Source organism: Natrix helvetica, assembly GCF_964273705.1.
Source record: "Natrix helvetica genome assembly, chromosome: 2".
Lineage (NCBI taxonomy): Eukaryota > Metazoa > Chordata > Lepidosauria > Squamata > Natricidae > Natrix > Natrix helvetica.
Genome location: NC_138552.1, coordinates 264,991,624 through 265,018,816, shown reverse-complemented (window position 1 = coordinate 265,018,816; position 27,193 = coordinate 264,991,624). Strand labels below are relative to the sequence as shown.

Here is a 27,193-nt window from a genome sequence, read left to right as displayed (position 1 = left end):
AATGGAGATATGATGATGGTAACATGTATAAATATCTGAGTTAAAATACTTGAGTTAATATGAATTATGTTTGTTGACTGGGGAAGAGATGCACGAAAGCCTTTTTGTAACCAACTGATACACTTTCTACAGTATGTAAAGAAGGATGTGTTGTATTTGTTTTGAAAATAAAAAATAAAAAAAATACCGTGTTTCCCCGAAAATACGACAGGGTCTTATATTTTTTTGACCCACGAAATATGGCCTTGGGCTTATTAAAGGGGAGGGCTTATTATTTTTGGGTTGCCGGGCGGCTGCTCCCTTGCGACTGGGTTCCAGAAGAGCCGGGTACAGCCTCAGGGTCGAATGGCTGTGTTGCGCTGTCACAGCAACAACACAGCAGCCATGAGGTGACCAATCTCGCGAGCAGCTGCCCGGCAACCCCCCTTTCCAGCCAGGCACAGCACCGCTGACTGACCTAGCAGTACCCGGAAGGCACCAAGCAACGCGAGCGCCTGTTCGCCGCCCTCCTCCTCCTGCTGCTCGGTGCCTTCGGAATGCCCCTAGGTGAGTGAATTGGGCTCTGCATGGCTGGAGAGGGGGGTTGCGCAGCAGCTTTTCCGCTCCCCGCTCGCGCAAAGGGCATCTCCGCTGCTGGCTTGGTTTTTTTTTTTCAAAGCATGGAGGATGGATGCCGCTCTGGAAGTACGCTCTATAGTTGTGGGCTGCAGATCATACAACCATAGAGCGTACTCCCAGAGCAGCATCCATCCTCCGTTGCGGCTTCCAAAGCACGGAGGTACGATACCGCTCTGGGAGTATGCTCTATGGTTGTACAATCTGCAGCCCACAACTATAGAGCGTACTTCCAGAGCGGCGTCCATCCTCCATGCTTTGAAAAAAAAAACCAAGTGTCGGGCGGCGCCAGCAGAGGAGATGCCCTTCGCACGAGCGGGGAATGGAAAAGCCGCTGCACAGCCCCCCTCTCCAGCCATGCAGAGCCCCGAAGACACCGAGCCGCAGGAGGCAGAGGGCGGCAAACAGGTGCTCATGTTGCTTGGTGCCTTCCAGGTACTGCTAGTTCGGTCAACGGCGCTGTACCCGGCTGGAAAGGGGGGTTGCTGAGCGGCTGCTCGCAAGCTTGGTAACCTCATGGTTGCTGCATAGCTCCTGAGGCTGTGCCCGGCTGTTCGGGAGCCCGCTCGCAAGAGAGCAGCTTCCCAGCAACCCCCCCCTCGACCTAGCGGTACCCCGAAAGCATCAAGCAATGTGAGCGCCTTTGCCCCCACCTCGTTCCCGAGGCTTGGCGCCTTCGGGATACCGTTAGGTCAGCGAGCAGTGCTCTGCCTGGCCGGAAGGGGGGATTGTCCAGGGGGCTTATTTTCAGGGGTGGGCTTATATTTTACATTTTATTCCACTTCGACTTATAATTGATGGCACATTTTAGCGTGTACACATGTTTTTGTTGTTAATGAGAAGTCTCAATAAAATGGGTTTTAATTGTTTATCAACAATAGTATTGAGTATATGAATGGCTTTCAAATAAATATACTGCTCAAGCTGACATCCTGATGCCAGATTCCCGGCCAAGATCCAAAGCTGAGGGGCAACTAGAGAGAACATCCTGCCAAAGGACTTTATTTTAAAAAAATTATTTCTAGAGATGGGAAATGGGAAACAGCATGAGAAAGTCAAGAGGAGAAAAAAGTTTAATGTCATTTTGAGGGCCATGAAGTACATGCCTGTGCCTTGTTGATTACCAGACTGGATTTAAGATCTGAACTTGTCAAGAAAAACAATATGGATACAAATTCAATCATAATCATAAATTTCTCTAAATATCCTGGATATGCTAGTACATAATTGTTGAGGTAGACATACCCTCTGGATAAGCGGTAGTGTTTTCCCTCACATGCACATATACTTTTATTCAAAACAGTAGTAGTTGGACTCTTCATTCCTCCAACAGAAGACAACAGGATTATGTCCCACAACAGTGGGAATGCTGAATTCAATTAATTATTTTTCACAACCCAACTATATTTAAGTTCAGTTTAGAGCTACTAGTTTTGGCCTACATATATAGGTATCATTATAGGTTGGAACTCTCTGAATGACTTTGATGACCATCTATTAGTTGTCTGGATTTTTCAGCCCACGCTTGATATTCATACTTGTAACTTTCCTGTTGCAATAAGCAAATTAATGAATAACTTAAACTCTGCTTTTAAAGAACCATAAAAAACACAGCTTTGCATATTTCTCAAGAAACTAATCCTACCTAGTTGCAAGGACATTATACCTTTTTATAAACAACATTAAGCATCAATAGCTGGACTGTAACTGAAAGCTCTATTGATTTCCTACTGATTTCTGTCATATTTAGTTAAAAAAAATTAGAAAGAGAAAAAAAATATAACTTAATACAAGTTTTCTTGGTCATGTTACTTGATCCCTTGAATGTAGTGTATAAAATACTGAGACTGATTTTTTATTTATTTTTTGCTCAGTGGGATCATGGCTAAAGCCATTTGCAAATTATCCCTTGGTACAGAAAAGATGATCAGTTTTGCTTTTTATTATCCCCCAAATTCTGTTGTAAAATTTGTAACCAAATTCGTTAATTTCCAAAGTTTAATGGGGGTGGGGATTTTTTTTCCAATTTGCTCAACATTTCCTAGACAAGACAATATGGTTTTGATGTACCTGACTTCATTCATCATTTTCATGTACTTTGCTTTATTAATTTATTCAATTTATTCAATTTTGATACCACCAAGCTTTGACTGCCAAACCATGCTCTAGAAGTATTGCATCAAAAACCTGGAAAGAAAAAAAAATCTTCCAGTGATATAAAAATAATATAATTATTGAGTAATTAAAATTATCAGGCTAAAAAGAAAAGCAAAATCTTTATCCTTGTTAGGATAGTTCTGCCTAAAATGTGACTTTTAACTAGATTAGATTATTGAATTTTATTTTTGTCCCTCAATAGCTTCAACTATATAAAAGACTCAGGAATTGCAGAGAATGATATGCAGCTTAAATGGAATTTTACTAAACTCTCTGTCCTCATTATATTTCTGCTACTATATACCCCAAGTTAAAAGATTACAAATTATCCCTCCCTTATTTCTCTCCAATAGGAAGAATTTTGTGGGATCAATCCACCAATGCCTCCAAAAAATTATAATAGGTCTGAGAAATGCTGATGGATTGATAACTTCGAATTAAAGATTTACTTTGTGGGATATTAAATGACTATTCCCAGCATGATGGTGACTACATGTGGTTTAGGCTTAATTATTGTTATAAAGTTGGATGATGCTGTCTAACTGATAAAATATTTCAGAAGCTAAAGGAACTGGATGAAAAAATAACCCTTTCCTTGCTGACTTGTGCCAAGATAAGAGTTGGAATGACCTTTAAACTACTGAGGGAAAAAAAATACACCATCTTTTCCTGCATTTTTTTCTCTTAAAAATATTTTCCTTGAATAGGTTTATAGTTTGAATGCCCTTTCCTTTTAAAATAGTAAACAAAAGCTGTAAGACATTCAGCACTTTAACTTTCAAATGTTTAAAATCTCAGTTGGGTATCCTAATTGTTCTGGTGATAACTAAGAAACCAACAAATGATTTGAACAAGTAGGCCTAGGCCTTTTATAATTACATCAGGTCCATAGTTTCCATGAGGACAATCAAACCCCTAAGCTTTTCCAGATTCAAGATAACCCAAGTGACGGTTAAAGTCACAAAGAACCACAGGTGGGCTTCAAATTTTTAGCAACGGGTTCTCTGCCCGGTTGCTGGGTGAACATGGCCACGATGGGTGTGACCTCCTGCACCATGGTGGGGGGTGTTTTTGCCCTCCCTGGACTGTGGAGGCTTTTCTCGAGCCTCTGAGAGGATGAAAACTGACTCCCCAGGCTCCGGAGGCCCTCTGGAGCCCATTTCTGTGCCCATATCTGGTCTTCCTGAACTTCCAGTAGGCTCATTTTTCACCCTCCCCAAGCCTCTGTGCGCGCCCTGCATTTACCTACATCCAAAATGGGCCATGTGGGAACTCCTGGGAGTAGGGAGGGAGGCCCAGCCAGGAGTGGGATTTGGGGGTTCTCTGAACTGCACAGAATCTTAGTTAGAGTTGGTTTGGTTTGGTTTATTTGGATTTATATGCCGCCCTTCTCCAAAAGGACTCAGGGCGGCGTAGAACATTAAAAACACACATCTCAAAAGTTAAAAAAAAGATTAAATCCATTTCCAAAAAAAAAAAAAAAACCACGATTTTTTTTTAAAAGCAACAATACATTTAAAATAAGTTAAAATTAAAATTAACATTAAGAGGCCAGGCCGGCATATTGGAAAAGCCAACTTTTTAGGGCGCGTCAGAAGTACCGGAGGTTTCTCCCAAACCCCTGCGAACCCCCAGCAGCCCACCCCTGCGACAGAACCAAATGTCTTGAATATTTTAAGGTCAACCTGGTGGTGAAACCAGGAGGTTTAGGGAGAAATGTTGCTGCACAAAGAGCAGAGCTAGTCTTTGCCCTTCAAGACAGTTGTGCTTGCTTCTGAAACCTTAAAGGAATAAGGGACATTCCTCACTTGCATCTATGTTCACCTTATAAACATTCTCTGATAGCACTGTTCCACTGCTCTTGACACTGCTTTCATCTTATCCTGAACCCATGCATAAGACAGTTTTAAGTGGTTCTTATTTATTTATTTATTTAGTTAGTTAGTTAGTTAGTTAGTTAGTTAGTTAGTTAGTTAGTCAGTCCTCATGTACAAGATAACAGGAACAAGATAACAGGAATCAGAATAAACATGAATAAGAACACAGGAAATGGGTGCAAATAAATGAGGACATTAGGACAGGGATGTTAGGCATGCTGGTGCACTTATGCATGCCCCTACTGACCTCTTAGGAATGGGGTGAGGTCAACAGTGGACAATTTAAGGTTAAAGTTATGGGGCTTTGAGGATATAACAACAGTCAGGTGCATCCCAGGCATTGACCACTCTGTTGCTGAAGTCGTATGTGGCATATATTAACACACGTCTACAAAAAAGGAGGATATCTGCTATGGTTGCCGTTTTAATATCTAGAATCTGATGTATAGAAGGATTACATCTTTCAATGCCAAATAACAGCAAGGGCAAAGGAATGACATTCACATCTTGCATTTGAATCTCTGCTGGAGAGGAAATGCTTAACTGACTGAACTTTGTTCCGAAACTCAGGAAGGCAGTTTTTAAACCACCTCTTTTCTCCTCCAATCCTGAATCCTTTCAGGAAACAGCCCACCAGAAGGTAGTTTTTTTAAAAAAAGAATGCCAATGTAATTGTGATATTGTCATTCCCTCAGGTTGCCAAAAATTAAGCCACCTTTGACCCTTCTGCTCCTTAAAGCTTCATAAATAGCCCCAGCAAAGAACTGCTCAGTCCCACTTGACCTGACTTAGAGACTCCTGCCTCTTGAACTGGTTGCTCTGAGCTTCAACCATGAAAGCTTTTCTCCTCCTTGTTGCTATCTTCATGATTTCCCACCAGGCAGTCACAGGTAAGAACTGAAATGACCCAGGTGGTCTTGAGGAGAAGTGTACTTGAGAGTAATTTCAAATGCTTTTCACAAGGAATTTTTACTTATTTTATTTTTGGTGTTGACCACCAGTCAAAGAGTGTTAAGGGTATTTCAATCTACAAAAGGTAAGAGGAGTGTTTCCACACCATTTTTCCAACAAGGAATGTCTCAGGGGGATCGTATCTACCTGTCTTCTATAATAATGCCATGCCGTCTTAGTAGTTTGCTCTTTTTGCAAAATAAATCCTTCTTCTTTTTCCCCCATCTTATCTGAGATTAGGGATTAGAGAGGGATACTGTTGGAAATATAATAAATAAGATAAAATAATATATTGAGCCATGGTGGCACAGTGGTTAGAGTGCAGTACTGCAGGCTACTTCTGCTGACTGCCAGCTGCTTGCTATTTGGCAGTTCAAAGTTCACCAGCTTAAGGTAGACTCAGCTTTCCATCCTTGTGACCCCAACTCAGAAACACCAAAAACAGCAAAACCTACTACAACTAATCCCATCGCTTTGGGTTCACAACTTCTAGTGATCACAGAAAAGGAAGTGCAAGATCTATTTCCCAGACAAAAGCCAGTAAAAGCTCCAGGCCCAGACAAGATAACTCCTTCTTGCTTAAAAGTCTTTGCTGACCAATTGGCCCCCATCTTCACCCAAAACTTCAATAAATCACTAGAGATGTGCTATGCTCCTTCTTGCTTCAAACACTTTACTATCATCTCAGTGCCGAAGAAGCCTACAATCAAGGAACTGAATGACTACAGACCAGTTGCTCTAACATCTGTAGTTATGAAAACCTTTGAAAGGCTAATGCTGTCCCACTTGAAAACCATCACAGATCTGCTGTTAGACTCTCTGCAATCTGCATACCAAGCAAATAGATTGATAGATGACACTGTTAATATGGCTCTGTACCACATCCTAGAAAATCTTGAATCTCCAAAGACCTCTTTGTAGACTTCAGCTCAGCATTCAATACCATCATTCCAGATATTCTTCTAAATCAGCTAGCTGTACCAGTTCACACTTGTAAATGGATCATAAGCTTCCTAACAGACAGGAAGCAGCAGGTGAAGCTAGGCAAAATCATATCAGATACCTGTACAATTAGCACAGGAGACCCACAAGAAAATATCTACAGACTCCTCACATCCTGGACATAAATTGTTTCAACTTCTACCCTCAAAATGACTCTATAGGGCACTGCACACCAGAACAACTAGACACAAGGACAGTTTTTTCACAAATGCCATCACTCTGCTAAACAACCAATCCCCACAACACTGTCAAATTATCTACTAAGACTGTATTACTATTATTCTTCTCTTCCTTCCTAGTACCTATTTCTTTCTTAGTACCTATCTCTTTCCGCTTATGACTATAACCATGTTACTTGTATCTTTAAAATTGATATTGTTTGTTTCCTAGTATAATTTGATTGCTTATTAGTAACCTATGACTATCACTAAGTGTTGTATCTTATGTTGTATCTTATGATTCTTGATGGATTTTTTTCTATTTCATTCTTCTTTATGTACACTGAGAACATATGCACCAAAGACAAGTTCCTTGTGTGTCCAATCATATGAATTCTATTCTATTCTATTCTATTCTATTCTATTCTATTCTATTCTATTCTATTCTATTCTATTCTATTCTATTCTTCTTCTAGTTTATCTTCAGACTTTAATCCCGAGGCTGGTCTCTGAACAAAGATTTGTTCTGCTTAATGACAAAATGGACATATTTTATTGGATGTGCCAAATCCAATAGAATAAAGCATTGATATCTCCTGAAAAGTAGGAAAACTTGTATTGTTAAACATTATTATACTTAGGGGAAGAATCATCTGCCAATCTTTCAAGATGAATGTCTGAAGATACACTCACAAAATATTATTTATGTTATTTATTATATTTCCAACAGTATCCCTCTCAAATATGACTGGAGAAAAAGAAAAATGATATTTTTTTTAAAAAAAAGGTCAAACAGCTTAGAAAATTCATGGCATTATTATAGAAGAATGATTCCCCTAATAAATTTACATTTACGTTAGTTGCTCTACTATTAAAATGCTATGTTGTTTAACACATGAGGTTTTTTTAAAGTAAATCCAAAATTTGCCTCCTGATTTCCCCAGTTTTCTCCCCCCATGAAAGGTTTATCTGCTTCTAATTCCCTCCCCCACCAGGTAATTCTGAAACCCTTCAAAATCAACTAGTTGAGAACTTCTCTTAAATTCTCCAGCTTTTCTAAGGGCCTTCACTTTCTGATGGAATAGCTTCATAGAAGAGGTTAGTTCTAGCCTCAGAATTTAATGAGGAAAGTAAAGCAGTTGCAGAAATGATGGAAACATAAAATATAGCTGGTAGCACACATTATAGGAATTAAGATACAAATTATATGAATTATATGGTGAATGGTAATTGTAAACAATACTGAGTATATTTTTTTGCAGCTTCTCACGGTTGTCCTTCTAATTCTATCTTAGTTTATTAAATTCTTTTAAATTCAATATTCAGAGTCACTTCATAAATCCATTCAATAAATAAAACAATCTTATTTTAAATTCATCATTGCTTTTTGTCTGCCAGCTTCATTTGAGAGGTTTTTGATTCATACACAAAAATTAACTCAAAAATCTGAAATGCTTGTGGTACTTAGCTGCATTTTTATCTACATGCTATACACTTGTTAGGCAGTACTGTTCCTATTATGAAGTTTATTAAAGTTGTAAGTATTTCTTCAGGTGACCCTATTTTAAGTTAATCAAATAAATATATAGCCTCCAGTAATGTTTCTTCTTTTTGTTGTTCTGTTGCTAAGTTTTGTCCAAACTTATGGTTTATAGCTGACCAGGTCGCCTGGTCCTCCATTACATCAGGGTTTGCCCAAGTTCATGTTCTTTATGTCAACAACACTATCTAAATGTGTCATCCTCTTCTATCTCTTTCTCCTTTTGCCTTCAATGTTTCCCAACATTGAGATCTTTTCAATTAATTCACTCTTCTCATTTGGTGACCAAAGTATTTGAGCTTTGTTGACAAAGTGATGTCTATCTTGTTAATATGCTGCTTAGGTTTGCCATAGCTTTCCTCCCAAGGAACAAGAGTCTTCAAATGTCATAGTTGCAGTTGCCATGTGAAGTGGTCTTGCAGTCCAAGAAAATAAAATCTGTCAATGCTTCAATTTCTTCCCCTTCTACTTGCTTGCCAGGATATAATGGAAGCTGATGCTATGACCTTAGCTTTTAATGTTAGTTTCCAGCTAACTTTTGCACTCTCCTCTTTCACCCCCATTACCCTCTTCACTTTCTGCCATTAGTGTAGGATCATCTGCTTATCTGAGATTGTTGATCTGTCTCTTGGCAATCTTAATTCTGGTTTGTGAGTCATTCAGTTTAGCATTTTGCATGGTGTACTCTGCATGTAAGTTAAATAAACAGGATCACAATATATACTCTTTTATTACTCCTTTCCCTATTTTGAACCAATTGATTAGTCCATGTCGAGTTCTAACTGTTGCTTCTTGACCTGCATACAGATTTCCCAGGAGAAGGTAAGGTCATGTGGCACTTCTGTCTCTTTAAGAACTTGCCATACTTTTGCAGTCCATACAATCAAAGGCTTTAGTATAATCAAATAGATGGTTTCTCCATAATTCAGTTAATGCTATTAATTTGATCTCTAGTTCCTCTACTCTTCAAAACCCAACTTATACATCTGGTAAATGATTAGTTCACTTATTGCTGAAGTTTAGCATATAGGATTTTAGCAGGACCTTGCTAGCTTGTCAAATGAGCACTATTGCCTAGTAATTTGAATATTCTTTGAAATTGCCTTTCTTTGGGATTGGAATGTAAACTGAAATTTTCCAATCCTGTGCCCATTGTTAAGTATTCCAAATTTGCTGCAGTGCAGCACTTTAACAGCATAATATTTTAGGATTTTAAATAGCTGAGCCAATATACTGTCATCTCCACTAGCAGTTTCTATATAGCCATCCAATTTCCATAGGTGAGAATGGGCTCATATCACTTCCTAGTACAGTATCAACACCATCATCATCATCATTATTATTGGTTTGTTGGACAGTCAGCCAGAATTTTAGACTAGATCTGGCACATTTATCTACCTATCAAGTCCTTCCCAATGAATGGGTATAGGCCAGTGGTGGGCAACCCGCGGCTCGTGAGCCACATGCGGCTCTTTACACCCTTTAATGCGGCTTTTCTGTGTGCCGGGTGCCCGCTCCCCTCCCTCCTCTCGGGCTTCGGAGGGAAGCTTCTGCAAGTGAGTGACAACCAATTTTGGTCCTATGACTGCAGAATGCTGCAAAATACCATAAATGCAGGCCAGTTGTTGAGTGTTTCAAATGTGATTGGAACACTCAACAAGGTGACCACAGTGTGTGTGTGTGTGTGTGTGTGTGTGAGTGAGTGAGTGAGTGAGAAAGACAGACAGAGAGAGGAACAGAGAGGGAGTGAGGGAGGGAATCAGAGAGAGACTGACAGACAGACAGACAGACACACACACACACACACACACACAGACAGAAAGAGACAGAGAGGGGGAGGGAGGGAGAGAAAGATAGACAGACAGAGAGAGAGACACACACAGAGTGAGTGATTAAGTGAATGAGTGAGAGACAGACACACCCACATACACAGAGTGACAGAGAGAGAGGAAGGGAGGGGAGAGAGACAGAGGGAGAGACAGAGACAGACACACACACAGAGAGAGTGAGTGAGAGACAGACAGACAGACACACACACACAGAGTGACAGAGATGGGGGAGGGAGGGAGAGAGAGACAAAGAGCCAGAGAGAGAGAGAGAGAGAGAGAGAGAGAGAGAGAGAGAGAGAGAGACAGAGAGAGAGAAAGAAAGAAAAAAAGAAAGAAAGTGGGAGAGAGAGATGAAATTAAAAACAACAACATACAAACCTGACTTACTCAAACTATCCAAGGAAATGCAAGGCCAATGTTCACATTAGTGGTTGTGACTTTGTCAGTCAATGTCAGGATGTAATTTTCTCTACATTGTAAGGCAAATTTTACGGAATTTAACGTTATCGATAAATAATATCGTTCTAAAGTTTTTGTTTTATTAGTTGTGTTATTTGTATCCTCATGACCTATGTGGATACTTGCATGCAGAATATTCTCAATAAAAACTTATTGAAACTAAAAACAGTGTACCATCCTATGTATTTTCGGTTTTAAAAATGTGGCTCTCAAAGTAAATTTCAATCGTGGTTTTGGCAAGATTTGGCTCAGTTGAAAAAAAAGGTTGCCCACCACTGGTATAGGCAGATGTTGTTGTTTGATGTTATTAAAGGTTTTGTCCTCTACGGTTTTGTTTAAGCTGTTCCAAGTAAAGGTGCCTTCTACTATAACTATTAAATGATAGGGATTTTGTCAATGCCAACAGCGTTCAAATAGTATTCCTAATATTTGGGGCTTCTTATTATTATTTGTAAAAAGAATGTAAATCATGAAACATGTAACATTTATGAAAAGAATAAAATATGATTTGTAATAATAAATAAATACAGATTCCAAAATGCCAATCGTATTTCTCCCCCTTTTTATGCAGTAACTGGCCAAAGCAACCCTGCTAACATTGCTTGTTTCCAAAGTGGTGGCTCCTGTAGAGTAGCATGTCCATTTCCTGGTGTGCAATCAGGAGACTGTGCTGGTGGACTGGTTTGCTGTAAATGGTAAGTCAACATTATATACTTGAATCTCTTATTCTGCTCTAAACAAATGCAGCAGTGCAAGATTTAAAACTACGGAAACATAAATCTAGGAAAGATTAAAAAATCATGAAAAATTAAAGAAAAAGTGAAAAATGATAAAAATAAAAGAAAGATAAAAAAGAGAAAGAAAAAGAGAAATATTTAAAGAAGTAATTTTTGATGTTCTTTGCAGCATTATAAATGCAATAGTTTTAGTTGCCAATAAAACATTTTTAATTTAAATACTACTAAAATCACTTTGGATTTTTTCTTTTTCTTAAGATGGATAGTTCTCTGATGTAATGGGGTTGAGGAAGTATTTAAGAACCTGGTTGTTTCTACAGGCTCCTGAGTAGGAGCTCTACAGCCCTTGGGGTTTTGGGTTTTGTACTTAGTATCTCCACATATATGTAGTCTCTTTATTATTGTTTTTTATTCTCAGTAATATAAACCACCCAGAATTGGTCTCTAGCTGGGCAGCCTAATAGCTTTACCAATACCTATATCTATACTTTACATCTACATATGGGATGCAAAAAGATCAAGGCTGCATGTTAGGTTCCAATTACAACTGTCCCTCCTGGCAAATGTATTAACTGGTTATTTTAGGGGTATTGTTTTTAACTTATTGTGTGTGTTTTAGGGGTTCAAAATCCTATATTTATATATATTGCTTTGTACAGTTCTTTTAATTCCATTTTTAACCTCCTCCATTCCAACTGTACATATTCAATTTTTATTGTATTTTGATGTATTTTGCATGGACTGTACACCGCCCCGAGTCCCTTTTTGGGAGAGGGGGCGGTCTAGAAGCATGAATAATAAATAAATAAATAAATAAAATTGCTCATGTCCATGCACAGGAATTTATTCAACTAATGATCAGTGCTATTTTGGCACTAAATAAAGATTAACAGAATTTAAGAGAGGTTGGACTTAGACCACTTGTGGGAGCATAATGGCTCCAGGCTGATTCCTATACAAAAAGGGAACAGCTGATGTTATAATAATATGATGCTCTTATCATTTTCCATTCTTTTACCCCAATCCATTAGAGAACGTTTTTTATCTATTTCGTCAAGCATGAATCAGATAACATATATAAGTATAAACATGGGTTTGAATGCACAAAATGGATATCAGTAAAAAGGATTATTAGGAAAGGGATGGTAGACACATTGGTGCGGTTATGTATGCCCCTTACACCTTTAGTAATGGGTTGAGGTCAGTCAAAACCTTAGGCGGTCTAAGGTTAAAGTTATGGGGCTTGGAAGATCTAACAACAGTGTCAGATAGTACATTCCAGGCATTGACTCTGTTGCTGAAGTCGTATTTTCTGCAATCGAATTTGGAGCTGTTTACTTTGAGTTTGTATTGATTGTTTGCCCGTGTATTATTGTGGTTGAAGCTAAAGAAGTTGTTGACAGGTAGGACATTGTAGCAGATAATTTTATGTACTACGCTTAGGGCAGACCCAAGGCAATGTAGTTCTAAGTTGTCTAAGGCCAAAATTTCAAGCCTGTTGGCTTTGAATATTTTTTCACATGGGATCTGTTTTACCACATAGATCGCGGAGTTCACAGGCGCTCTCAGTGATTCTTGCTGCCCCGCAGCCCGGTAAAGTCACCCGTCAAGTGCTAGTGGGATTCAGAATCTACGTGAACCTGGGGACTGGCAGCAAGGAAGGCCTCAGCCAGTCCCTGGGCTCATGTAGAACGTGAAGCCCACTGGCACTCGTGGTTCTTGTTGCCCCCTGGCGTGCTCCATGAAGTCGCCCGCCAAATGCCAGCAGGCTTCATGGTCTACATGAGTTTGGGGAGTGGCGGCAAGGAAAGCCTCAGCCGGGTCCTCAGGCTTAGACCCCAAGCCTGACGGTATTTGTGTTGGTTTTTCCTGCCCCCCACATGCTCTGGAAAGTTATCTGCTGAGTGCCGGCAGGCTTTGTGGTCTATGCAAGCCCAGGGAGTGGTGGCAAGGAGGCCTCAGTCAGTCCGGGCTTGCATAGACAGCGAAGCTTGTCGGCACTCTTGGTAGCTTCTTGCTGTCCCCTACCATCTGCGCCCCGCAAACTCAAAGCCTTAGGCTTACTTACCTTTAGGTAGCCACAGGAGGAGGCAGCAGTAACACAGCAGGGCAAGCAGGTTGTGAAGTCAGCAAGGATCAAGTCAGAGAGATCAGGAAGTCAATAAGACGATGTGAGACCCAAGCCAATAAAGGTAGTGGGCCACATGGTGGCTGCAGTATATATAGGGCTCTCAGAGGTGGGGTGATCGGCAAGTCAGTGAGTGACAGACAGGTAGGCAGCCAGGGCAAGCATGGTGTGGACAGGCTAGGCAAGAGAGCGAGTAAGTAGTGACCGGGTGGGTGGGGAGAGTGAGTGGGGGCAGGCCAGGGGACCATACCGGTATGGGGGTGTCGACAGGCTGGCATCACTACCAGTACAGAAAGGTTTGGCAAATTTCCACTACCCTTCAGTCAAACTGAAGAGAGAGAGAGTAGGTAGGTAGGTAGGTAGGTAGGTAGGTAGGTAGGTAGAGAAAGAGAAATACAGTAGATGGGTAGGGAGAGAGAGAGCGAGATAGAGTAGGTAAGTACGTAGGTGGATAGAGGGGGAGAGGGGGAGAGAGAGAGAGAGTAGGTAGGTAGATCTTTCCAGGTGTATTTATCCATGTGTTGGAGAAAGAAATCACTGACATTCTGCATCACCTAAGACTTTGTTTCTGCTGGGATAGCACTTGATCAATCTAATTCTCAGCAATCAGTTAAAGAGCTTTCCGAAAGGGAGAAAAAAAGTTTTTGCACTTTTCAAACCTCCCAAAAACGCCCCATTTTTTGCGAAAATGGGCCTGTTATTTGTCAAAAAAATTGCATGCATAGCCTTATGGAGGCTTATAAAGTGCTGCTGGGAACTGGGGGGGCGGGAATAACGGCCTGTTTTTTGCTCATTACTGCTCTCCACAGCCACCAGGAGTTCTCTGAAAGCCTCCATAAGGGTATGCACAGCCATTTTTGTGAAGGGGCGAAGCTTCCGGAGGCAAAAAATGCTGTATTTGGTGTATAACCACACCCAGTTTTTAGCCTCTTTTTTGAGGAAAAAAGGTGCGTCTTATACTCCGAAAATACAGTATATTGAGACAAAAGTCAATCATTCTGTGATCACTGTTGGAAAAGGATTCTTTCTTTGTAGTCCATAAATTGAGTTTAAACTGTTGCAGAAGATGAGATCAAGGCAGTTCTTGAGTCTAGTGTTGTTAGTTACTAGTTGATCGAGTCCCAGACTAATAACAGCATTGCACAGGGTTGCACGTACGGGTTCAGTTGTACATTTGTTTAGGGTCCAATTAATAAGAGGTAGATTGAGGTCACCAAGAAAGATAAGAGGGTGTGGGAAGGAGATATCCCACATTAGTAGTGAAGTTATCTTGTTCGCATGTTCGCATTGTTCGGTATGATGGCATAATCAGGGGCTCTGTAAGATACTAAGAAGTTAAGTGTGGTATTTAAGGAAAGCTCGCAGACAATGGTCTCCGGAAGAGCGAGTTCATGCGTAACTTGAATATTTTTTAGATTTAGGGACTTTTTATAGAAGATAGCAACTCCACCTCCTCTACGGATTTCACAATCAGACCAGGTAGTCTCTTATTGTGACAATGGAGTCAGGGAGGGATTTGTTCAGCCATGTTTCACAGACAAATATAATGTCAAATATAGACATTTGTATCTCCAATAAGAAAACTGTATTGTCCTATTGATTCTTTCTACATTCCTGTTGAGCATTATTTTTCTATCGTTTGAAATAACTTTGAAGTATTATGATGAGATTTGTCCATCTTGACCATTAAGTCTTTTTCTCATACTCCATTCTTTAGTTGTCCTGTGTGCTTTCACACAGAGTTCTTTAAAATAATTGATCAATGAATGGCTTCTCCCCTTCCATTCCTTCATCCTTCTATTGTGAATTTTCCCCCCCAGTCAGCTGTATTATTTCCCATCATAACCATAATTCTCTTATATATCAAAAAATGTTCTGAACAAATGCTGCTTCTGGGGATGAGAGCAACTGAACCCATAGAGCAGGGTTGTCAAACGCGCCGTCTGTAAGCTGGATGTATCACACGTTGGCCGTTCCATTGCCCAGTTTAGCAAAGGGGGATACATCATGTGATGCTGCCTGATGACGCAAGTTTGACACCCCTGCCATAAGGTATATAACAAATGAAAAAGTATACAATAAGTTAATAACTCTAGAACAATATACTAATGTAGGCTTTTATAGAACATTGTCTATTAATACTAGCATTTTTAAAATTGATCTGCTGCTGATTTATGATTCTCGCTCATTTCTAAATCCGCAATTCTTGTTTCTTTAAAAAAAATGTTTATAGGCCGCGCCAAGGTCCTGTATAAAATATCAGGAAAACTCTGAATAGTTTGAAGAGTTCCGAAGAAGAAATTGAAACAAGGTGGCTGGAAGGTGTGCAAGCAATTCTCCTGAGATACAAACATTTTGATTGAATATATTATCTGGAAAAAAATAATTGTTTAACCTATTAATCGGTATATTAAAGCTCTATAATATCAATTGGCAATTGGTAATTATTATACTCCTTTACTGTATCAAACTGGGATTAAATACTAATTATAAAAAGTTGACCAAACTGAGATTAATAACATGAGAAATGTATAACTTCCATGTGATTAGGTCAAAATTACCTAGTATTACCTAGAGTACTGCAAGTGCTTCACACTTTTTTTGTTTAACTTTGCTTGGACACAATTTTAAAAAAATTGGGATAGTGAATATCTAAGAGTTCTGTATGGGGAAAATGATCACTCTTATATGAATAGCAGAATGCACAGAGGGGCATTTTTAGTTTTCAAGTCTAGAAACTGAAAACACAAATTTTATTTAGATGATTATTGATATTCATTGGTTCATCCGTTCAGATATTGTCACATACTAAGCTAACATTCATGAGAATACTGGAATTCCAAGTCATTCAGTGCAATATGCACATGTACAACTACAGATAACACAAAATACTTAAAAATCAAATGTAAATGATATTTGGATTAAAGTTTTCAGAAATTACTCTTTAAATCAAACTTGGATCCATTTGGGATGCCACATGGGATACTTTGAAAGCACTGCTAAGGCAAAAGTATGGAAGTTTCCATAGGAATCCCTGGATGATTTTGAGCCTGGTTTATTGCTATCCTAGCCCATTAAATGTTCAGCCCATTCAAATATTATGATAAACTGTTTGTTCTCTGATTATATAAAGTTTTGCTTGTTTAGACATCATAGCTGCAGATTCCAGGCCCAAATTGGTTTTCCAATATTTCTACTAAATGTATTGGGTATGAAAATTTCATAGATGATTTCCCCAATTTTCTCTAGGGAAAAGAGATATTCACTAATGATTTGTTCAGCAAGCTTCCTCTTTTATCCATTTTCTCTTGGGCTCTCAGAAATTCCACTTTTAATCATTTTTCTTCTTCTCCCCCTTTCTCCTAACTGATTCTTTTTCTTTTTCCTGTTTTTATGGTTATAGTATCTTTCCTTCAGATTATTCATTTTTATTATTCTGATGCCTCCCCTCAGGGTTTTTCCCTGTTCTCCTCCCTCCCTTACTATCTTGTGGTTTCTTTTTGGGGGGATCTGCCCCTTTGTCTGCTTTTCTTTGTGACTGTAAGTCCCAGAGGAATCATCTGTCTGCATTTTGCATTTCAAATGTTCTTATCTTCTTGCTCCTCATTTGTGCTTTCTTTTACATCTTTTCTATTATTTCTTGCTCTGTATTTTCCCTTTGATTTTCGCCAATGATTTGTTCAGCAAGCTATTGAAAATATTCTAAATGAGATACTCATATGATTTCTCTCTATCTATATTGTGTGTATGTCTGTGTCTCTGTTACAATTATATTCCATTTTTATCTAGGGGCTCAAGACAGCTTTTATAGCACTTCCTTTTCTAAATCTTCATAGTAGCAATCCTGTGAGGTAAATTAGATTGAAAGATTTCTTTGACATGATACACAGGACATATTCCACAAAATGTTTAGAGGCTCAGGCACATGATTTCTTCCATGGTCAATCAACTTCAGTATTGTAGCTTGTAGACTCTGACCAGAAACATCTAATAGACTTTAGCATCAAACAAACAAGGAAAGCTAGTCAAGAAGAAGGTTTTTTTTTAATACAATAGTCAATTTATTTCAATGAACTCTCTCCTATAGCATAACAGTAGTTTGGATGACCACTCTCAGGATTTTGTCTTGACTTAAAACAATACAATTGGATCAGAACCTGGATGGGCTGTCTACTACTGTGTTTCAAAAATAAAATTCTAAATAGACAAACAAATTTGGTTTTATGGTCAAGTTCAATCTGAATTTGTAAGAATATACTAGCAAGATCAAAAAACTTGGAGAGAGAAAGAAAGAAAACATAGAAATAGAAGAACAGAAATGAAGCAGTAGAATGACTTGTCAGTTTTTGCCTATTTAAACATTTCTTGATTACTAACTCTTTTTTCATATAACCAAAAACAATACCTATGTACACAAATATCACACAATTAAGCATACAGAAATCAAAATGAACAGAAATCAATTTGATTATATTTTTAGTATAAGAAGGTATAAGCGCCCAGTTACAACAGCAAATTTCTCATGATCTATAGCTTTTTAACAAAAAAAGCTTCTTCCAACATGTTAAAAACAAGAAAAAAGTTAAGAAATAATTGGTCCATTGCTGTGAGAAAGTGGCAAGAAGGTGACAAGCAACAGGGAGAAATCAGAATCATTTTTTTGCATCGGTCTTTACACAAAGGGATAAAACAGTCCAACCTATCAAAAACAGCACCACAAAAATCAGATTAGGAACACAAATTGAAATAGGGAAGAAAATGGTAAGTGAACATCTGTCTACCCTAGACGAGTGCAAATCACCAGGACCAGATGGATTACACCCCAGGGTTCTGAAGGAACTGGCAGACAAGTTCTCAGAACCACTGAACTATATATTTCAGAGATCCTGGAGCACCGGGGAACTGCCAGAGGACTGGAAAAGAGCCGAGTCCTTTTTTAGGAGAGGGGGCGGTCTAGAAATGCGAAGAATAAATAAATAAAATAAATGATGTGGTTCCCATTTCAAAAAAGAGAAAAAAATAGATCCAGAAAACTATAGACATATCAGCCTGACATCAATACCAGGAAAGATTCTGGAAAAGATAATCAAGCAACGAATTAGTGAACACCTAGAAGTAAAAAAGTAATAGCCCTCTGGAACGACCTCCCCCCCGATATTAGAACCACCTCTGATCTCCGCTCCTTCCGCAAGAAACTCAAGACCCACCTGTTTCGAGCAGCTGGTCTGGCCTAATTATAATTATAATCGTAACTGTATTTAACATCTATTACTAACCTTCCTGGATGGCTTTTTAAATTTTTAAATTTTATATTGGGGTTTTAAACGGGTTTTAAAATTGTTTTTAATTATTCAATTGGTTTTGGGGTTTTATATACAGACAGTGTGTGTGTGTTGTTTCTGCTCTATGTCTTATGTTATTTTTTGTTGTTCTGATTATGAATGGTCTGTACACCGCCCCGAGTCCCTACGGGGAGAGGGGGCGGTCTATAAATTAAATAAACTAAACTAAACAAAAGCCAACATGGGTTCGTCAAAAACAGATCATGCCAGACTAATCTTATTGCATTCTTAGACAAAATGACAAAATTAGTGGACCAGAGGACTGCCATTGATATAGTTTACTTGGACTTCAGTAAGGCATTTGATAAGGTAGACCATAACCTACTACTAGATAAAGTAGAAGAATGTGGTTTAGACAGCATCACCACCAGATGGATTCGTAACTGGCTGACCAACTATACTCAACGTGTAATCCTCAATGTAACTACATCTACATGGAGGGAAGTATGCAATGGACTACCCCAAAGCTCTGTTTAGGCCCAGTTCTCTTCAACATCTTCATCAATGATTTGGATGAGGGAATAAATGGGGAACTCATCAAATTTACAGATGACACCAAACTGGCAGGAATAGCCAACACTCCAGAAGACAGGCTTAAGATACAGAAGGATCTTGACAAACTTGAACATTGGGCATTATCTAATAAAATGAAATTCAATGGTGAAAAGAGTAAGGTTCTACATTTAGGCAAGAAAAACAAAATGCACAGGTACAGTATAGGTGGTACCTTGCTTAATAGTAGTAACTGTGAGAGGGATCTTGGAGTCCTAGTGGACAACCATTTAAATATGAGCCAGCAGTGTGCAGCAGCTGCCAAAAAAGCCAACACAGTTCTAGGTTACATAAACAGAGGGTTAAAATCAAGCTCACATGAAGTGTTAATACCACTTTATAATGCCTTGGTAAGGCCACACTTGGAATTCTGCATTCAATTTTGGTCACCACTATGTAGAAAAGATGTGGAGACTCTAGAAAGAGTGCAGAGAAGAACAACAAAGATGATTAGGGGACTGGAGACTAAAACATATGAAGAATAGTTGCAGGAACTGGGTATGCTAGTTTAATGAAAATAAGGACTAGGGAGATATGACAGCAGTGTTCCAATATCTCAGGGGTTGCTACAAAGAAGAGGGAGTCAAACTATTCTCCAAGGCACCTGAGGGTAGAACAAGAAGCAATGGGTGGAAACTAATCAAGGAGAGAAGCAATTTAGAACTGAGGAGAAATTTCCTGACAGTTAGAACAATTAATCAATGGAACAGCTTGCCTCCAGAAGTTGTGAATGCCCCAACACTGGAAGTCTTTAAGAAGATGTTGGATAGCCATTTGTGTGAAATGGTATAGGGTTTCCTGCCTAGGCAGGGGGTTGGACTAGAAGACTTCCAAGATCCCTTCCAACTCTGCTATTGTATTGTATTGTATGATCTGGTCATAGTTAACTTACCAATCAAGCTAGAACAGAACAAAACCAACCAGTGTTTATAATATAAGCCTGTGTATACAATATATCCCCCACTTTAAAGCATCCATTGGGAATTGCTTTGGAACCTTCCGGTAAAAAAATGGCAAACTGAAGACCGGTCCAATAAAAATAGAAAGTTATACATTTCAGCAAGAAAAAACAAATGCACAACTTTAGAATAGATGGTATCTGACTCAATAGTAGTAACCGTGAGAGTGATTTGGAGTCCTAGTGGACAAGCATTTAAATATGAGCCAGCAGTGTGCAACAGCTGCCAAAAAAGCCACCACATTTTTAGGCTGAATAAACAGAGAGATAGAATCAAGATTGTGTGAAGTGTTAACACCAGTTAATAATGTCTTGGAAAGACCACTCTTGGAATACTGCATCCAGTTTTGGTTGCCACAATGTAAAAAAGATGTTGAGTGCAGAGAAGAGCAACAAGGCACTGGAGGCTAAAATATATTTAAAATGGTTGCTGGAATTGGGTATGATTAGTTTAATGAATAGTTTAATGAATAGAAGGACTAAGGGTGACGTGATAGCAGTGTTCCAGTATCTCAGGTGTTGCCATAAGGAAGATGGATTCAAACTATTCTCCACAGCACCTGAAGGCAGGACAAGAAGCAATGAATGGAAACTAATCAAGGAGAGAAGCAACCTAGAACTAAGGAGAAATGTTCTGACAGTTAGAACAATTACTCAGTGAACAAATTGCCTCCAGAAGTTATAAATTCTCCAAAACTACAAGTTGTTAAGAAGAGATTGGACAATTATTTGTCTGAAATGGTGTAGGGTTCCCTGCCTGAATAGGGAGTTGGACTAAAGACCTCCAAGTTTCCTTCCAACTCAAACTATTCTATACTAAAACCGGGTACTTAATCCCTTGAATGGATCTTGCGTTTCTAGCATTGAGGATAGATTATTGAGTTAATAGACCATTCTTGGAGCAATCATAGGAATATTCCTCTATGGTGAGTGGCCCATAGCATTAAGTGGATCTGCTCTGAGTTTTTCACTAATTTAGGAGAGAAAATGCAATTGCCTAAGCTGAAATTGACAATTGCGACTATAAGCTAAAATGAGCCAAAGATACCCACAGAGAGGAAGTAAGCCAGGAATCCTGTAGATCACAGCTGTCAAACTCCCAGCCCATGGGCAGATGCCTCACATGCTGGCCACGCCCATCCTGGTTTAGCAAAGGAGAAAAAAGTCCCAATACATCATGTGATGCCGCCATGACGACATGAGTTTGACAGCCCTGTAGATTTACTTCAGAAAATAAATGAAATGTACCAAGTTTTTGGGAACCAAAGGATATATATATATAAGAAATATTGGAAAATGGATAAAAGAGGTACTTACAAGGAAGCAATGGCAGACTGAAATGACTCTACTCTTTGCAGAGCCTACAAGTGTGGTGGAATGAAGAGCTGGTGAATAAGCAAGCTTCTTGAAATTGCTCTCCAGGAAAAGGGATCACTCACAAGAATTCTATTCAGAGGGTCCCAGTGGTGTGGCCAAGATGTGGATTTGAGCCTTCAAATAGACACTGGTTTCACACACTTCCTTCTCATTCATTTAGAAATTGCTTGTTCCCTGTTTTTTGGATATTAAGAACCTTCAAAATGACAAATTTCACTTCACTGGGTGATTCCCTTTTTATCCTCAACAAAAGAAGTTTGATATGAGAACTAAAAAAATAATATTTTGAAATAAACAGGAAAATCCTGATTAGAATGCTGATTCTGGAAAGTTATAAATGGATTAAGGAGTCAAATAAGATTTTGAAATCTATCCTTTGGGTTATTTAAAATTCTATTAAAAAATATATGAAGATGTTGAAGCTAAGTGCTAGAAACCTTCCCTGGGGAAATGTGAACTAGAGAAAAATATTATAAGAGAGCTTTGAAGGCCATTTTTAAAGGAGAAGAGATACACTTATGCAGAATGAGAAAAGTATTTTAATTTAGAAAGAATTTAAGGATATTTGGTGAAAACGCCTTTAGAAATTGCCTAATATTGTCTGCTACCATAAAAAGAGTTTCAAAATTAGAAATAGAGGTTGAGACTGTTGAATGTGGATTTTAAAATGACAAGTCACAATACATAATGAAATGGAAAAAGATGTTACAAAGGATTTATAAATTTAAGTGGCTGATGTCTTAATAAGTAAAAGGAACACACAAATAATAAACCAGAAGAGTGGCTTGGGCAGCTTTCTTACCTTAGAATAACATAAGAGACATTTTACACTTATAAAGGAGTTCCTTTAAAAAAGACGAGAAAATTAAAAGAAATAAAGTTTTAGCACACTATTTAAAGGGATGAAACAGCAACATTTTTAAAAGGGAAAAGAACAAATATAAAGTTGTCTTACTTTATCAAGGTTAAGTTATAAATATAATTCTTAATTGATTTTTCTTAACAAAAACTAATGTAGGAAGTTATCACACCGCCCTCTCCCAGAAAAATGAAATATCCTAGGAAATATTGAAAAGGAAGAAAATTTCTCTGGATGTAAAAAGGAAGAAACATATTATAAGGACAGAATAGCTCCCTGTAGCTTCCTGCCCATCCCCTTTGTCAATGAGCCATTAAAGCCTGAGCTAGTTCACTTTACATAATAAAGAGTTCTCCCCTTCAGCTCCAGAGTGATGGGATTAAGGCATGATCAGCCTTCACTCACTCACCACATGGCATCTGAGAACTCAACCAAACCTGGATTCAAAACGCAGCCTAGAGAGTTGCCCCTGCATGGCTCCATGGGAGTCTGACAACCAATCAGAATACAAGCTCAAGATCCAAGGCCAGAGAGGGCCTAAAGCCAGGGACTCAGCATCTCACCCTTCTCTTCTCTTCTTCTCCCCAACATTGAAGCATGTGATCACCTTTTCTGTTCAGGACTCAAGCCATGTGGTCCTGTCCACCATTAAAACCATCTTTCCAAGCAGGCTCCATGTCTCCAGTGTCTTTTTCCCCACTTGGAGCCGAACCCAGAAGGACATTTCTTTTGCAACACTATCAAGATTTATTTATAAAAAGAGATAAGACATGGAAAGCAGAATGTTTTTATTGTATTTCCAGAGAAAGAAATAAGCTATTGTGTTAAAAACATAGGAATTCAAATGTATTTCTAAATTTTAAGGTGCTTGCTGAATTTATTTAGAGAGATCACCTTCCATTCCCCTATAAGAAATGCTTTAAACTGAAGAAAAGGAAACAGAAGAAGGAAGCTGGACTTCTATATTGAATGCTACTCTGCTACATTTCCTCCCATTCGTATTAGAGAAATAATAAGTAATCTTTGGCCTAAAATATGCATTTATTAAATGAAAAAGATTTAAAGAGTTGGAGATCAGAGTAAGGTCATTCTTAACATTACAGTATTTAAATAACCAAATGGTACTGTATGAGAGAATGCCTTTTTTAGCATTACCTTTACCTTTACAACATTACAACATTAAAACTATTAAAATTAGATTATAATTATTCCTGGTAACAGCATTTTTCATGTTGTTATGCTCTTTGTACTGAAGCTCCCTCTTGTGGCTGACAGAGAGAGGAAAATCAAAATAAACAATAACTGCTTTAGTTACACTAAATTACACATCTGATTAGCCTAAAAATATTTTTAACTGGCTACTACCTTCCTTCCTTTCCTAGAATTTCTGCTGGCTTCCTCATGTCATTCCTCCAGGTTGCCAAAATTTAAGCCACCTTTGACCCTTGTGTTCCTTAAAGCTTCATAAATAGCCTCAGCAAAGAACTGCTCAGTCCCACTTGACCTGACTTAGAGACTCCTTCTTCTTGAACTGGTTGCTCTGAGCTTCAGCCATGAAGGCTCTTCTCCTCCTTGTTGCCATCTTCATGTTTTCGCACCAAGCAGGTAAGGAGAGAAACTAAAACGACCCAGATGGTCTAGAGGAGAAGTGTACTTGAGACTAATCTCAAATACTTTTCAAAAAGATTCTTTACATCGTTTATTTTTGGTATTGACCACCAGTCAAACAGCGTTAAGGATATTTCAATCTATAAATGTTAACAAGGTTCTTCCTACCCCATTTTTCCGTCACGAAATGTGTCAGGGGGATCATATCTACCTGTCTTCTATAATAATGCCATGCCTTGTCTTAGTAGTTTACCCTTTTCTAAAAAAAAATCATTTTAATTTTTCTCCCATTGTTCTCGGCCAAATGGCATGGCTGGCAAAGATGGGCATGCAGGGAGATGGGAGATGGCAAAGTCAGAAGTCTCCCTGGCCCTTTCCCAAAGCTCCTTGCACCAGCTGAATCCCCTGACCCAAATGCTGCCACTGCTGCCACTTCCCACCTTCCTTGGGATGCTCATGGTGACCTTTCAGACAGGACAGTGGCAGCAGCTAGGGGTGCGCAGCTGGGGGTGCGCTAGCGAGGCTTCCTGAAATGCTTCCTGGCTCCTGGCTCTTCCTGAAGTGCCTCACACCATCTGAATTCCCTGTCCTGAATGCCGCCTATGCCTCTCCCCACCTTCCTCAGAACACTTGCCCTTAGTTGCCCAGTTCTGCTTAAAGTTTAATATCTGTTCCCAGGGAGCATGCCAAAGGGGACCTGACGTGGCCAGAAGGCCCTCAGAATAAAGAGGGCTCGTTGCCTTTACTTTGCCTGTCAGGAGGCAGTGAGGTAATGTCTCTGGCACGAAACCCACCCCCAACCTCTGGCCCTGTAGATGTCACCTCTGCTGTGGACGTGCTTGCATGGGAGCAGAAACCCTGCAGTAAAGGTGGTTATCCTCCTCCCCACTCAAGGAAAGGGGTTTGGTGCAGCATTCTGAAAAAGCAGCTTTGTACGTTTTAAGTTTTCTTAATTGGAAAATGTGAGTACATCTCCTGTGCTCCCCTATCCCTCTTTGTAGATTTCAGATTGAGGCTATGGGCTCCGTGACCAAGAGTGGGGCTGATAGGAAGCCAGAGATAATTTGAATAGAGAAATTGGTGGCAGGGAGGGGGAGAGGGAAGCAGTACTTTCTGGGAAGGCAGGCCAGTCTAGTAATGCCTTTTACTAAAACTATTGAATGATAGGGATTTTGTAAATGCCAACTGTGTTCAAGTAGTGTTCCTAATATTTTGGGCTTCTTGTTATTATTATTTGTAGAATGAATGTAAATCATGAAATATGTAAGATTTATGAAAAGAATAAAATAGAATTAGTAATAATAAATAAATACAGATTCGAAAATTCCAACGGTATTTCCCGCCATTTTGTATGCAGCATCTGATGACAATGACCCTCGTGACATTGCTTGTAAAAAAAAGAATGGCGCCTGTTGGCGCGGATGTCCATACACCACCCTAAGTACCGGACCCTGTTCTGAAGGTAGGGTGTGCTGTATATGGTAAGTCAACATTCTATACCTCACTCTCTTATTCTGCTCTAAACAAATGCAGCAGTCTTTTTTTTATATATATACAATTTTGTATTGAAGAAATATTTTTTGCAAATGCAACAGTTTTAATTGCCAGGAAACATTTTAAATTTAAATGCTATTAAAAATCACTTTGGGTTTTTCTTTTTCTTAAGATGCATGTTGCCCTGATGTAATGGTGTTGAGGAAGTCTTTAAAAACCAAGTTATTTTCCCAGGCTCCTGAGTAGGGAGCTCTACAGCCCTTGTAGTATCTTAGTATCTCCACACATACGTAGTCTCTTTATTATTGTTTTTTATTCTCAGTAATATAAACCACCCAGAATTGGTCTCTAGCTGGGCAGCCTAATAGCTATACTAAGACCTATATCTAAACTTACATCTACATCTATCAGACCAGGGCCACATGTTAAGTTTCAATTAAACTAATGTATTGTTCATGCCTATGCACAGGAATTTAGTCAAGTAATGGTCAGCACTATTTTGGTGCTAGATAAGGATTAACAGAATTTAAGCGTGGTTGGACATAGGCTACTTATGGGAACATAATGGCTCCAGGCTAATTCCCTTTTTGATTACACACAATGAATTAATTAACAATAAGTCTTATATTCCTCATACTTTTTAAAGAGTTTGTTCTCCTGTTAAGAATATTTTTTATTTCTTCCTTAGACACTGTTAGAGAGCAGAAGTGTCTTCCAAATCTGATGATTTTATCCAAGTGACAAATTAAACATGAAAACAGAGCAATGTAATGATGCATGTATAATAGGGGAACAATTTATGTCATAATAATATGACACTCTTATTATTATTTGTCCTTCTTTTACCCCAACCCATCAGAGAAGCATTGGCTTTTTGGTTGATTTTTTCTTACATACCTGTTTAGTATTAATTTTTATGGTTTGAAATCACTTTGAAGTATTATGATGAGATTTGTCATTCTTGACCATTAAGTCTTTTTCTCATACTCCCGTCTTTAGTTGTCCTGTGTGTTTCCCTACAAATGTCTTTTAAAATAATCGATCAATGAATGGTTTCCCTCTTTCCATTCCTTTGTCCTTCTACATCAACTTTTTTTTCAGTCAGCTGCATAATTTCCCATAGTAATGGTAATTCTCTTGTATATCAGAACATATTCTGAACAAATGCTGCTTTTGGGCATGTGGGTAACTGAATCAATAAAATATATAACAAATGAAAAAAATATGCAAATAAGTTAATAACTCTAGAACAATATACTGATGTAAGTTTTTATAGAACATTGTCTATTAATACCAGTATTTTTAAAATTGATTTGCTGCTGACTTATGGTTCTCTCTCTTTTCTAAATCTGCAATCCTTGTTTCTTTTACATAAATATCTAAAGGGCTCCCGGTGCGGTTTAAATGTAAATATCAGGAAATTTTTGAAGCATCTGAAGAGTTCTGAAGAAGATATTGAAACAAGATGGCTGGAAGAAGTGCAAGCAATTCTCCTGAGATACAAATATTTTGATTGAATACATAATCTGGAAAAAAAATAATGGTTTAAC

At 38.7% G+C, this 27,193-nt stretch overlaps 2 long non-coding RNA genes across 2 annotated transcripts in view; both read left to right on the top strand.

The window, feature by feature from the left end:
* LOC309385901 overlaps nucleotides 1–27,193 on the top strand; it is a 216,433-nt gene that overhangs the window by 56,422 nt on the left and 132,818 nt on the right. The window lies entirely within an intron of this gene.
* On the top strand, nucleotides 5,403–15,883 carry LOC309385904. The gene is made up of 3 exons (XR_014174309.1): nucleotides 5,403–5,539; nucleotides 11,160–11,283; nucleotides 15,687–15,883. It is a non-coding gene; the product is annotated as an uncharacterized lncRNA (long non-coding RNA).